The sequence below is a fragment of the Erythrolamprus reginae genome, chromosome 11, assembly GCF_031021105.1.
Source record: "Erythrolamprus reginae isolate rEryReg1 chromosome 11, rEryReg1.hap1, whole genome shotgun sequence".
Lineage (NCBI taxonomy): Eukaryota > Metazoa > Chordata > Lepidosauria > Squamata > Dipsadidae > Erythrolamprus > Erythrolamprus reginae.
The window spans coordinates 31,223,306-31,239,031 of record NC_091960.1 but is presented as its reverse complement, the minus strand read 5'-3'; the positions used below and the strand labels follow the sequence as shown (position 1 = coordinate 31,239,031).

The window sequence follows — 15,726 nt, the reverse complement described above, 5'->3', positions numbered from 1 at the left end:
GTGGATGTGGGGGAGACATCCATATGCTGCAGGCCTGTTTTGCCCCCGGTGGAATCTGATAATGAAGGCTCCTCTGACCAAGAAGACATGAGTGAAAGGGAGGAGGAGAGTGTGGCAGACAGCTCAGAAGGAGATCAATTATCTAGCTCCTCCTTGGATTCAGAACAAGACTTAATGATACAGCCACGCATGCGGAGAGTGATGCATAGGCAGCAACAACAACTGAGAGATTATTATCAAAGAATATGAGGCCACCTGTGGTTGGGTGGGGCTGTGGTCATTAGTGAGGCTGCTATAAAGAGCAGCCTGTGGGTTTGGCCATTGTGGAGGATTATCTGATCATTGTGTTTCGTGACTGCTTTACTGACTTTGAACTTTTGTGTGCTGATTTTTCCCCGCTTTGAAACTAAACCAGAGCAAAGTATGTTTCACTTTGTGAAAAAAGAAGGACTGTGAATTGCCTCACAGCTGCAAGCTAAGTATCACCGAACTGATAAGGGACTTGTGCAAATTACCAGTTTGTTTGGGGACAAGTGCTCTTTGCTATCCCAAAAGAGGGCTTGGTTTTTGTGAATTTTCATTATAAAGAACATTGTTTTGAATTTTCAAACGTGTGTGTGTCTGAAATTGTATCTGTGCATTTTTGGGAGGATTCTACCAGAGAGCTCGACAGAACATTTAGGATATATTAATGACTTGTATTTGCTCACGGAAATATGTGAATTGGTCTGAGAATCCTGTATCGGATTCTAGGCAGGATACAAACACAGAAAAACAAGATGTAACTAATTATCAACATACCGAAATGAAAATTCTCCCCATATCTGACATTTACCCCATACCTGATAAAGAAACTCACAATCATATAAAAATAAAGTAAAGTAGCACTTGCACATATGGTAATTATTCCTTGCCATTTTTGAGATGAAAAGACAATTTATGCCTGCCAAAACTGCTTAATTGGATATCTTTTTGGATCACTACTTGTTAATGTTTTTTATTAATTTACTGAAGTTCAATAAATTGGCAATTAGAACTGCTGGACAATAGAAATAGATCATAATAGTAGAGGCAAAAAATTGATGTGAGCTGCTGGTGGACATTTGTATGTACCCTGTTTCCCCCAAAATATGACATCTCCTGATAATAAGCCCAATCGGGCTTCTGAGTGCATGGCAACAAGGCCAAGCGCTTATTTCAGGGTTCAAAAAAAATATAAGACGGGGTCTTATTTTTGGAGAAACATGGGTAGCTCCCGATCTCCTTTCAAGGCTGAGAGTAATCTGGAATTTATTTTCTTTCACAAAGGAATTAAAATACCTATTGTTATACTGCCATAACTGGTTTAATATGCCAGCATGTTGCTTTAATATATTTTTATATGTTGCACATTATTGTTTTTTGTAAAGGTCGTATAAGAAACTACCAGCAGTAAATTTCAATAAGAGATTAGAGAACTGAAATGGAGACAACCTAATTGAATAGAATAAGGAAAGATAATTGAATTAAAGATTCAACACAAGAGATTCATTACCTAGTCAGATAATGAAACATCCATAAATGAATAACCAGGCTCAGAGAGTACCAAGAACTTCACAATAGTGATTTTGTAGTATTTATTACTGATTACTACTCACTGGATGTTTCTTATTAATTCTTTTTTTTAAAAACTAGTTTCTTCTTTTTCTCAGAAGCTGTGTATACCTATGCTATATGCCAGGGGTGGACAACCCTCTTCATTCTACATCAATGATCTCTGTGACCATATCGAAAGCAACTGTGTTCTTTTTGCCGACGATGTGAAACTTTTCAACACCACTGATAACACACTCACCTTCCAAAAAGACCTGGACTTGGTCTCAGACTGGTCTAACACCTGGCAACTTCAAATATCAACCAACAAATGCTCTACCCTCCACATTGGCAAAAAGAATCCTAATCGCACATACGAACTGAATAAACAATCTCTCACTGCCAACCCACACTCAGTAAAAGACCTTGGAATACTAATATCGAATGACCTAAGTGCTAACGCCCACTGCAACAATATCGCCAAAAAAGCTTCTAGAGTTGTTAACCTGATCCTACGCAGCTTCTGCTCAGGCAATCTCACTCTACTCACAAGAGCCTACAAAACTTTTGCCAGACCCATCCTAGACTACTGCTCATCTGTCTGGAACCCATATCACATCTCAGACATCAACACCCTTGAAAATGTCCAAAGATATTTCACCAGAAGAGCCCTTCACTCCTCCACTCGAAACAGAATATCCTACAAAAATAGACTAACAATCCTGGGCCTTGAAAGCCTAGAACTACGGCGCCTAAAACACGATTTGAGTATTACCCACAGGATCATATGCTGTAACGTCCTACCAGTCAATGACTACTTCAGCTTCAACCGCAACAACACAAGAGCACGCAACAGATTCAAACTTAACACGAACCGCGCCAAACTTGACTTTAAAAAATATGATCTCAACAATCGAGTTGTCGAAGCGTGGAACTCATTACCGGACTCAATTGTGTCAACCCCTAACCCCCAACACTTCTCCCTTAGACTCCCCACGATTGACCTCTCCAGGTTCCTAAGAGGCCAGTAAGGGTCGTAAATAAGTGCACTGGTGTGCCTTTCGTCCCCTCTCCAATTGTTTTTCCTTTCTTTCACTTATCATATATATTCTCTTCCTTTCATATATCCTCTCCTCTAAGTTCACTTTCACCCTCTTTTATATTATCACATGTCTATTTTTCTTCCTATGTATTTGTGTATTGGACAAATGAATAAATAAATAAAATAAAATAAATAAACTATGGCCCCCTTAGACCAGTGAACTTCAACTCCCAGAAATCCTGAATGAGTCAACAGGGAATTCTTGGAGTTGAAGTCCACAAGTTGCAAAGAAGCCATAATTGCTCGCTCCTGCTATAAGCCATTCTCTGAACTATTTCTTATGTACTTTGTGAGGGCGGTAGAGATACACAATACAAATGCATTATTCTTTAAAATGCCACAGGACACTGTTAACCTCTGGGTCACTTCACTTTGCACAAACAAAAATCATGAGGGTGTCTAAAATTATAATAACAAATCAAAGGCTTTGATATGGATCCACACAAAATTAGCAAACCTAAAAAGTAGTACTGTAGTATAAATCTGCTGGCAATAAAATGTTTGAGAATTCATTATCTAAATGACCTTCCTAAAAGAAGAATGAAGAGACTTGTAAGTTGGGGAAAAATAGGGACGAGAACTGATAGCTTTATAATTAAAAGGAAACTAGGATCTCTGGCTGAGAAAATATAAGTAGCCTTTGACTATTGACAATTGAACCCAAAAATTCTGCTGCTACATAAGACATTTATTAATTCAATTCAATTCAATTTATTAGATTTATTTATTAAGCGAGTTTTGCCCAATTTTATGACTTTTCTTGTTAAACGAATCACTGCAACTGTTACCTGGTTACATAGTAACATGGTTGTTAAGTGAATCTGGCAACCTCATTGACTTTGCGTGTCAGAAGATCACGAAAGGTGATCACATGACCTCAGGACACATCAGCCATCATAAATATGAATCCATTCCCAAGTGTCTGAATTTTAATTCACATGACCATGGGGATGCTGCGATGATCATAAGTGTGAAAAGTAGTTCTAAGTCTTTTGATAGCACTGTTGTAACTTGGGACAGTCACTAGATGAGCTATTGTAAGCTGAAGAGTACCTCTATACCAACCAGAGAAATTTATTTACCAAAAACTGTGCCGTCACTCTTAATGCGAACGGCCGTTAACTGGGTCACCCTCTGAAAAATCAGGGCTTTCCAATTACGTGAGTCCTCCAATTGCTAAAATTCATGCCGACATAGGTTAATTCCAAAATTCCTGTAAGGTCACCCATTTCTAAAGTCTTTCTGTTTTGTGGATCAGTCTGGTGTTCGAAATGTCCACTTTTGTAAACGTAAATTAATTATGTATCTATTTATTAGTTAGTTAGTTAGACTTCTATGCCGCCCTTCTCAACCAACTCAGGGCAGCATTATAACAACAACAACAACAACGACAACAGAGTTTGGAAGGGACCTTGGAGATCTTCTAGTCCAACCCCTTGCTTGGGCAGGAGACCCTACATCACTTCAGACAAATGGTTATCCAACATCTTCTTAAAAACTTCCAGTGTTGGAGCATTCACAACTTCTGGAGGCAGGCAGTTCCACGGATTAATTGTTCTCACTATCAGGAAATTTCTACTTAGTTCTCAGTTGCTGTTGTTGTTGTTGTTATTATTATTACTATTTTTTTTATTTATTTATTTATTTATTTCTTTCTTTATTTCTTTATTTATTTATTTATTTGATTTGTATGCCGCCCCTCTCCGTAGACTCGGGGTGGCTCAGTTGCTTCTCTCCTTGATTAATTTCCACCCATTGTTTCTTGTCCTACCCTCAGGTGCTTTGGAGAATAGTTTGACTCCCTCTTCTTTGTGGCAACCCCTGAGATATTGGAACACAGCTATCATGTCTCCCCTAGTCCTTCTTTTCATTAAACTAGACATAGCCATTTCCTGCAACTGCTCTTTGTATGTCCCCTAATCCTCTTTGTTGTTCTTCTCTGCACTCTTTCTAAAGTCTCAGCATCTTTTTTACATTGTGACAACCAAAACTAATAAAATAACATTTTATTAGAGTTGAGTGAAGGACTGTCAATAGATTTCAAAGACTGAATAAATTTCAAAGACTGAATGAATGGAATAAATGTCCCGGGAACTTCCAGCTAGACTGGAAGGAGGTGTTAAGAGCGAGTTGAGTTTAGAGTCCTGGCACTGCAGAAAATGGCAAAGAGGTGACCACCCCCACAATCCCTGGAGCCTTATTTGACCTCCCCAATTGAACAAAGTCAGTCTGGCGAGATTCTTGTAACATAGATAACTAGCAATAGTAGCATAGATTAAGTAGCAATAAAACTTCAATTTGTGTTCGCATTTAATATACACTTGCACTGTTTTGAGTGCAACCAGAGTGTAGCAAAAAGTAAAAACAAAACGAAGCCCCCCCCCCCCTCATAGTAAGAACCCCTCAAATGTGGAAAAGTCAATTAATCACAAGTTTCAGATGCACATGACAAATAATCTACAGGGTCTCAAATTTCATTTCGGGTCATATAGAGGAGCATAGGAGCAGGGTTAAGATTTGGTGAAATATGCTACAGTTGGTGAAATATGCTACAGTGAGACAATCAATGTCTCACCTGATTCATAATAGCAACTACAGGGTCCTCAACTTATGACCACAATTGAGCCCAAAGTTTCTGTTGCTAAGTGAGTTTTGCACTGTTTCACGACTTTTCTCACCACGTTTGTTAAGTGAATCTGGCTGATTTTGCTTCTCAGAAGGTCGCCAAAAGGAATTGCATGACCGTCATAAATGGTCAAATATCCAAATGTAAATCACATGACCATGAGGATGCTGCAATGGTCGTAAGGGTGAAAAATGGTCAATAATCACTTTTTTCAGTGCTGCTGTAACTTCAAACGATCATTTAACGAACTGTTGTTATTCAAAGACTATCTGTAGTCAGCTTTCACATAATAAACATCTACAACAGGGCTGCCTCTGCTTTATTCATTCATTCATTCATCCATCCATCCATTCATTCATTCATTTATTCACTCACTCACTCATTCATTCATTCATTCATTCATTCACTCAATTTTTATGCCGCCCTTCTTCTTAGACCAGTGTTTTTCAACCAGTGTGCCATGGCACACTAGTGTGCCGTGAGACATGGTCAGGTGTGCTGCGAAGCTCAGAGAGAGAAAGAAAACAAGAGAGAAAGAAAGAGAAAGAAAGCAAGAGAGAAAGAAAACAAGAGAGAGAAAAAAAGAAAGAGAGAGAGAAAGAAAGCAAGAGAGAGAAAGAAAACAAGAGAGAGAGAAAGCAAGACAGAGAGAAAGCAAGACAGAGAGAGAGAGAAAGCGAGAGAGAGAAAGAAAGCAAGAGAGAAAGAGAACAAGAGAGAGAGAGCAAGGGAGAGAAAGAAAGAGAAAGAAAAAAAGAAAGAGAGAGAGAGAGAGAGAAAGAGAGGGAGGGAAGGTGGGAGAGAGAAAGACATAGAGGGAGGGAGGGAGGGAGAAAGAGAGGAAGGAAGGGAGAAAGAAAGAAAGAGGGATGGAGAGAGAGAAAAAAAGAAGAAGGGAGAGAGAAATAGAGCGAAAGGGAGGAAGAGAGAGAAAAAAGTTTTGTCCAAACTTTTTTAGCCGCTCCCCCCCCCCCCCCCCACTCAATGTGCCCCAGGGTTTTGTAAATGTAAAAAATGTGCCATGGCTCAAAAAAGGTTGAAAATCACTGCCTTAGACTCAGGGCGGCTTACAACATGTTAGCAATAGCACTTTTCAACAGAGCCAGCATATGGCCCCCACAATCCGGGTCCTCACTTTAATATTTACGTGATCATGATGTTGATCTTAAATACCATACATCTGATATGTGCATACCCATACAGTCACTCTGAAAGGTTATTGCCCAGATCTTTTCCTTCATCTCTGATTAGGTTTAAACTTCGATTCTTAGAATTCCCCAATGAGCGTTTGAGAAACCAAAGAAATTGAACAGAAATCAGCACCATCAAATGCAAGATAGCAGCATATTTCTGGAATCCCAGTTGGTTAAAAAAAAAAAAAAGCAATAGCATTTAGACTTATATACCGCTTCATAGTGCTTTTACAGCCCTCTCTACGCGGTTTACGGAATCAGCATATTGCCCCCAACAACCTGGGTCCTCATTTTACTCACTTTTGGAAGGATTATTATTATTATTATTTATTGGATTTGTATGCCGCCCCTCTCCGCAGACTTGGGGCGGCTAACAACGATACAAAAACAACATCTAACAATCCAATTTAATAAAACAACTAAAAACCCTTATTATAAAAACCAAACATACACACAAACATACAATATACATAACTTGTAATGGCCTAGGGGAAGGAATATCCTAACTCCCCCATGCCTGGCGACAAAGGTGGGTCTTGAGTAAGACTGAGTCAACCTTGAGCTGGTGGTGAGATTCGAACTGCTGAACTACAGCTAGCTGAAGTAGCCTGCAATGCTACACTCTAACCTCTGTGCCACCCTGGCTCATATTCATAAAAATCATAAACAATCTTCTCCAATTACAATAACGGCCAAGAATGACCAGTGGCCACAGAATGGTGACTAAAAACTGAGCAGGGAGGATATAAAATGGGGAAGAGAAAAATTATTCAAGAAGGCAACAAGACTGTTTAAACAGAACACTGACGGAAAAATCCACATTACAATGCTCTTTTTTAATGACAGATCTCGTTTGCTACTTTTATGAATTTAAAGAAAGAGATATGTTTATTTGGAAACTGCAGTTTAATGTTTCCAAATGTAAAATAATGCACTTGGGGAAAAGGAATCCTCAATCTGAGTATTGTATTGGCAGTTCTGTGTTAGCAAATACTTCAGAAGAAAAGGATTTAGGGGTAGTGATTTCTGACAGTCTCAAAATGGGTGAGCAGTGTGGTCGGGCGGCAGGAAAAGCAAGTAGGATGCTTGGCTGCATAGCTAGAGGTATAACAAGCAGGAAGAGGGAGATTGTGATCCCCTTATATAAAGCGCTGGTGAGACCACATCTGGAGTACTGTGTTCAGTTCTGGAGACCTCACCTACAAAAAGATATTGACAAAATTGAACGGGTCCAAAGACGGGCTACAAGAATGGTGGAAGGTCTTAAGCATAAAACGTATCAGGAAAGACTTAATGAACTCAATCTGTATAATCTGGACGACAGAAGGAAAAGGGGGGACACGATCGAATCATTTAAATATGTTATAGGGTTAAATAAGGTTCAGGAGGGAAGTGTTTTTAATAGGAAAGTGAACACAAGAACAAGGGGACACAATCTGAAGTTAGCTGGGGGAAAGATCAAAAGCAACATGAGAAAATATTATTTTACTGAAATAGTAGTAGATCCTTGGAACAAACTTCCAGCAGACGTGGTTGGTAAATCCACAGTAACTGAATTGAAACATGCCTGGGATAAACATATATCCATTGTAAGATAAAATACAGGAAATAGTATAAGGGCAGACTAGATGGACCATGGGGACTTTTTCTGCCGTCAGACTTCTATGGTTCTATTTAAAATCATTTATATTCTTTTCTTCTTCCATTTTAAAATGAGACTGGTACATACTACTATGATTTTCAAATGATAATTATAAAACTAATGATAGCTACGGTATTTCAGAAACCACAGTCTGATTTAAACAGAAAAGGCTTAGCTATCATCCTTATCAAAAGCATTGAAGTCAGAAAGAGCTCCCAGAGAAAGGAATTTCATCTTTGTGGAGCTACCACTGAAAATTGTGTCTGGATAATGTTCTTTGTATACTAAGTTCTAGGTTCTGGTTAGGATTATATGAAAGACAAAAAACACATGGCCCCTGTATTTAACACTGAGTTTATACAGAAAAAAAAATACAAAACTTTTCTCTTGAATAATCTTCCAATTCAGTCCTATTTTAGAACAGTGCAATTACTGGAACATTTTAGGAAAGGACACATAGAAATACCACTTGCAATCTAAAACTGTTCCTGTTGCATGGATGGACTTTTGTCAGATTTAATTTGCTAGCTGTCATCTAACATCAAGCATCAATGTAAGAGTGATCAGCACATACAGTAGATTGAATAACACACCAGGGACAGAACAAATTCTGAAGAAGCTGCATAAATATCTCCCCTTGCCTATGTAGTTTTATGTATGGTATGTTTGTGTGTATGCTTTTTAAATAATGGGTTTTTAGACTTTTAATATTAGATTTGTTATTTTAGACTTTTAATATTAGATTTGTTACTGTATATTGTTTTATTACTGCTGTGAGCCGCCCCGAGTCTGCGGAGAGGGGCAGCATACAAATCTAATTAATAATAATAATAATAATAATAATAGTAATAATTCCTTATGCAAATACTACCATTACTTTGATGTTGGACTCAGATAAATAATGCAGAAGGACACCATAATAAATGACACTAAATACCATTTAAATTATAATCAACAGAGTCCTCTTCTAAGGATATTTTACTAAGGTCTACCCTTTTAGTCTCATGTCCACAATGGTTATCAGGTGAAATTACACCTAGAACAGTGGATGGTGAACCTTTTTTTCCTCGGGTGCTGATAGACCATGCACACACATGGCTAGCATGCATGCGTGAGTGTCTACACCCATAATTTAATGCCTGGGGAGGGTGAAAACACCCCCCCCCACCCCGGAGGCCCTCTGGCAGGTCTGGAAATGGCCTGTTTCTCAATTTCTGGTGGGCCCAGTCGGCTCATGTTTTGCCCTCCCCATGCTCCAAAGGCTTCCCTGAAGCTGGGGGAGGGTAAAAACACATCCCCCCCCCCCCCCCCCCGGAGGCTCTCTGGAAGCCAAAAATGTTTTCCCAGAGCTTCCGTGCAAGCCAAAAATCAGCTAGCCGGCACACACATGCACATTGGAGCTGAATGTGGGCAACGGCTCCCGTGTCAGCATATATGGCCATCTTGTGGCACCTGTGCCATAGGTTCATCATCACTGGCCTAGAATATAAATTTAATCTAGGACCATCACAATACCTGGCTCCACGCTCTTTCCTGCCCCTCAAGGAAATACTGAGACTAGCCAAATAATTCTGTAACATCTTAGATAATGGCTTTAAAACCAACATATTTATATTTTACCACTTAGAGAGTGCTGTAAAGCTCTATGAAGCAGTATATAAGTAAGTGCTAGTTCTATTTCAGCTGGTAACATCAAAATAAAATTGTTGTTTGTATCTCAGGCCAAAGCTTTCCAAAACCAAGATTACAACCTTCAGATTTTCCATGTTGGATTTGTATGCCGCCCCTCTCCGAGGACTCGGGGCGGCTCACAGCATACACAAAAACAGAACAATAATACAGTATAAATCCAATTAATACTACATTAAAAACAACCATTAAATTCTATTAAAAGAAAGTAAAACCTATCAAACCAATCATTCAACACTCATACTTGAAACATTCATTGATCAGGGGGAAGATCTAAAAGTCCCAAGCCTGGTGGCAAAGATGAGTTTTTAAGCTCTTTCGGAAGGCAAGAAGGGTGGGGCAGTGCAAATCTCTGGGGGGAGCTGATTCCAGAGGGTCGGGGCTCCCACAGAGAAGGCTCTTCCCCTGGGTCCCGCCAAACAACATTGTTTAGTTGACGGGACCCGGAGAAGGCCCACTCTGTGGGACCTCACTGGTCGCTGGGATTCGTGCGGCAGAAGGCGGCCCCTGAGATAATCTGGTCCTATGCCATGAAGGGCTTTATAGGTCATAACCAACACTTTGAATTGTGCCCGGAAACAGATTGGTAGCAAATGCAGTTCACGGAGTGATGGTGAGATGTGAGCATTTCTTGGAAGGCCCAAGATTGCTCGCGCGGCTGCATTTTGGACAAGTTGAAGTTTCCGAACACTCTTCAAAGGACTAATACTCTCAACAACTGGTGAAATGGACAAGGCCATGGGAGCTGTGAGTTCCTTCACCTGTTTATTGGACCTGTGTCCCTCTTGGCTGGTTTCGGCCAGCAGTGAGGTGACATGGAGCTGGGTCCAGGAGATTACCAATGCTTCTTTGAGGGAGGGGTCCTTTCTGGCTCCCTACAAGGAAGCACTCGTACGCCCCCTCCTCAAGAAGCCTTCCCTGTATCCAGCTGTATTTAATAACTATTGTCCTGTCTCCAACCTTCCATTTATGGGAAAGGTTGTTGAGAAGGTGGTGTCGCTCCACTCCAATGGTCCTTGGATGAAGCCGATTATCTGGGCCCTCAAAAGGATTCAGGCCAAGCTGCAGCACAGAAACTGCTTTGGTCAAGCTGATGGATGATCTCTGGTGGGCCCGGGATAGGGGTTTATCCTCTATCCTGGTGCTCCTTGACCTCTCAGCGGCTTTCGATATCATCGACCATGGTATCCTTCTGCGCCAACTGGAAGGGCTGGGAGTAGGAGGCACCGTCTTACGGTGGTTCTCCTCCTACCTCTCTGGTCGGTCGCAGTTGGTGTTAGTGTGGGGTTAGAAGTCGACTCCTAGGTCCCTCCCTTGTGGAGTTCCTCAGGGGTCAATCCTCTCCCCTCCTGCTATTTAATATCTACATGAAACCGCTGGGTGAGATCATCCGAGGGCACGGGGAGGGATACACAGATATACATCTCCACCCTGTATCCACTCAGTGAGGCAGTGGAAGTGATGTGCTGGTGTCAGGAGGCTGTTAGGATCTGGATGGTTGCTAACAGGCTCAAATGTTAACATTTTAAATGTTATTAGAGTTTTTAATTTTTTTTAGCTATATTAATTGATTTTTTAGATATGTATATTGTATATTACTTTGATAAGAGAGCCGGGATGGCGCAGCAGGTAGAGTGCTGTACTGCAGACCACTGAAGCTGACTGTAGATCTGAAGGTCAGCGGTTCAAATCTCATCACCGGCTCAAGGTTGACTCAGCCTTCCATCCTTCCGAGGTGGGTCAAATGAGGACCCGGATTGTGGGGGCAATAGCCTAGCTCTGTTAAAAAGTGCTATTGCTAACATGTTGTAAGCCGCCCTGAGTCTAAGGAGAAGGGTGGCATAAAAATTGAATAAATAAAATAAATAAATAAATAATTACGTTGTGAGCCCCCCGAGTCCTCAGAGAGGGGTGGCATACAAACCCAATCAATCAATCAATCAATCAATCAATCAATAATAATAATAATAAACAAACAAACAAACGATCTGGAAGATATCAAGTTGAGGAACAGCTTTTACAAATGCAGCACACAATAGCAGCAAATTAAACATATATGAGTTGTCAGAGCAGATTCAAATTAACCCTGCTGTTCTGTTCGGGTCTGTGAGACCCGAAATCAAGGTTTGAGACCCTGTAAAAAATTTTCCCTGCATATCTGAAACTTGAAATTTCATGACTTTTCATCATTTCAGGGGTTCTCTCTATGAGAATTTTTTTGGGGGGGTGGGAGGTTTCTTTCTTGCTGGAAAAAAAAAACTCCCTAATGTTATGTTCCCGGGTCACCCTGACCCGGACCGAAAACTCTTCATTTGCAGTGCTTATGTTTGGTCTTTTTGAAAGCTTTTTTCACTTGGAAAGTAGTCTGAACATTTCTTCACACAATGGAATGAAAATTGAACTGAAAAAATTAATCCTTATTGGTTTATTTTGCCCATAAATGTGCCTCCCCCCCCGTTTTTGTGAAAGTTTTTTCAATTTATGGATAGTTTTGCTTGCAAAATGCAGTCTATTTTACTGGAGTTGGTGTGGGAATGGTACCTTGAACATTTCTGAATATAAGAAAAATATAAAGGAACTGAAAAAAATGATTCTTACTGTTTTTTTAACATCAGAAATAAGGCCTCCCCCCCCCCCCCTGGCTGCTTGCAACAATTTTCACTTTTTATTTTTTTATGCTCCAAATCCGAAATATTCTTTAAAATCTTACGCATTCATTTACTCAATTTAACAATGCTGATCATCAAAAAAATATTTGTGGGGGTGGGGGAAAAAAATTTTTCTTGGCAAAAAAAAAGTCACATTTACTCTGTTCGGGTCATATAGACCCGGATCAAAATGATTTTTTTTAGGTACTTGAATTTGGTCTTTTTGAAAACTTTTTCCACTGGAAAACTAGTTTGAACATTTATGAACATAATGATATGAAAATTGAACTGGAAAAATTGAGACTTATATTTTTATTTTGATCAAAAAGCCCCTCCCCCCATCCTTTTTGAATTTCGTGTCAATTTATATTTTTTAAGGCTAGAAATCCCTAAGGAATTTTCCCCCAAAAGGTTTGATATACTAAATTGAACAATCCTGAACATAAGAAAAATATAAATGAACTGAAAAAAATGACTCTTATTGGTTTATTGTTTTATACTCGAGTATAAGCCTACTCGAGTATAAGCCTATTTGAGTATAAGCATGGGGGCCCATTTATGAGCAAAATAAACCAATAAGGATCATTTTTTCAGTTTAATTTTCATATCATTATGTTCAGAAAGGTTCAAGCTACCAATCCCACACCAAAATAGAATAGTAAAATAGAATGCATTTTGCAGGCAAAATTATCAATAAACTCAAAAGTTTTGATATACTAAATTGAACAATCCTAAACATAAGAAAAATAGAAATGAACTGAAAAAAAATGATTCTTATTGGTTTATTTTTGAATATAAGACCATATCATTTTATACTCGAGTATAAGCCTACTCGAGTATAAGCCTATTTGAGTATAAGCATGGGGGCCCATTTATGAGCAAAATAAACCAATAAGGATTAATTTTCTCAGTTCAATTTTCATATCATTGTGTGCAGAAATGTTCAAGCTACCAATCCCACACCAACTTTAGTAAAATAGAATGGATTTTGCAAGCAAAACTATCCATAAATTGAAAAAACTTTCACAAAAACGGGGGGGGAGGCACATTTATGTGCAAAATAAACCAATAAGGATTAATTTTTTCAGTTCAATTTTCATTCCATTGTGTGCAGAAATGTTCAAACGTGTTTCCAGGTGAAAAAAGCTTTCAAAAAGACCAAACATAAGCACTGCAAATGAAGAGTTTTCGGTCCGGGTCAGGGTGACCCGGGAACATAACATTAGGAACTTTTTTCGAACAGAACAGTAAGTGCACTTAGGTATTTTGCAGAGAAATGAGAAGAAACTTTGATCTTTTTGATAGGCACCAGAGCTGTTAGCTACACTAGAAGTGCCAACAACTATGCTGGAAGAAAGCAATGACAATTTATACAAAGCTTCAAAAACAAATTACATGTCTGTGAAATCCACAAGGGTTGAACTACTCAGAAGAGACACTGCCTGCAATCAGTGATGCAGTATATGAGAGTATATTCACCTCCATCAGTGAAGGGTAAGATGGAAGAACTAAACTTGTGAAATTTTATGGAATGTGCACAAACAGATCCGTTCCAAAATCTTGTGGTGAACCTTTTCATCATTTTTTCTCATACCAAATACTAAACATTTATTTTTTCTCCTTTACCTCTCTTTTTTATGGTTTGCCCAGACTTCAAAGTATCATCTTATTTAGTAGAGGCCAATAGATTTCTACAGGCTCTCAAAAACCTCTCCTGCATGAGCTGAACATCAAGGCCACTGTGATTGACAACTGTAATCATCTGCTTATTTATTCTCAGCAATAAAACACCAACTCAAAAAACTCTGCACTAAGGAAACTGCAATCAATCATGTGCCAAACTAAAGTCTATACAGCGATCCCTCAATTTTCGCGATCTCGATCTTCGCAAAACGCTATATTGCGATTTTAAAAAAAATATTAATTAAAAATATTTTCCCACCCGATGACGTCACTCTCTTCCTTTCTCATCTTTCTTTCTCTCTCTCTTTCTCTATCTTCTTCCTCTCTCACACTCTCTTCCTCCCTCTCTCATCTCTTTCTTTCCTTCTCTCTCTTTCTCTATCTCTCCCCCTCTTGCTCTCGAGCGGCGCGTGGGCGGCGGGGAAGACCCAGGGAAGGTTCCTTCGGCCGCCCAGCAGCTGATCTGCTCGGCAGCGCCGCAGCAGCGAGGAGCCGAAGATCCAGGTTTCCCCGCCGCCCACGCAAAGGGGAAACCCGGATCTTCGGCTCCTCGCTGCTCCGGCGCTGCCGAGCAGATCAGCTGCTGGGCGGCTGAAGGAACCTTCCCTGGGTCTTCCCAGGTGCGGAAGTAAAAACACCATCTGCGCATGCGCGGCCATGGAAAAAAAGGGGCGCGCATGCGCAGATGGTGTTTTTACTTCCGCACCACTATATCGCGAAAAATCGATTATCGCGAGGGGTCTTGGAACGGAACCCTCGCGATAATTGAGGGATCACTGTATATCATATCCTGTTATGCTGATCTGACTACTGGACTGCATAAATACAGGGAATCCTTGACTTACAACCAAAATTGAACCCAAAATTTCTGTTGCTAAGTGAGACGGCTACGTGAATTTTGCCCCGTTTTATGAACTCTCTTGCCACAGTTATTGAGAGAGTCACTTGTTAAGTTATTTATACGGTTGTTAAGCGAATCTGGCTTCCCCACTGACTTTGCTTGTGGGCAGGTCACAAAAGGTGATAGAAACATAGAAGTCTGACGGCAGAAAAAGACCTCCTGGTCCATCTAGTCTTCCCTTCTACTATTTTCTGTATTTTATCTTAGGATGGATCTATGTTTATGCCAGGCATGTTTAAATTCAGTTACTGTGGATTTACCCACTATGTCTGCTGGAAGTTTGTTCCAAGGATCTACTACTCTTTCAGTAAAATAATATTTTCTCATGTTGCTTTTGATCTTTCCCCCAACTAACTCCAGATTGTGTCCCCTCGTTCTTGTGTTCACTTTCTTATTAAAAACACTTCCCTCCTGAACCTTATTTAACCCTTTAACATATTTAAATGATTCGATCGTGTCCCCCCTTTTCCTTCTGTCGTCCAGACTATACAGATTGAGTTCATGAAGTCTTTCCTGATACGTTTTATGCTTAAGACCTTCCACCATTCTTGTAGCCCGTCTTTGGACTTGCTTTCCCTACCGCCTGACTGCACTGTTCACCCATTTTATTTATTTATTTGTTTTATTTATTATTTAGATTTGTATGCCGCCCCTCTCCGCAGAGACTGTC

At 39.9% G+C, this 15,726-nt stretch overlaps 1 protein-coding gene across 1 annotated transcript in view; it reads right to left on the bottom strand.

Annotated features, from left to right (window-relative positions):
• Positions 1 to 15,726, bottom strand: part of MACO1 (macoilin 1) — a 117,260-nt gene that overhangs the window by 38,275 nt on the left and 63,259 nt on the right. The gene's annotated exons all lie outside the window — the stretch shown is intronic.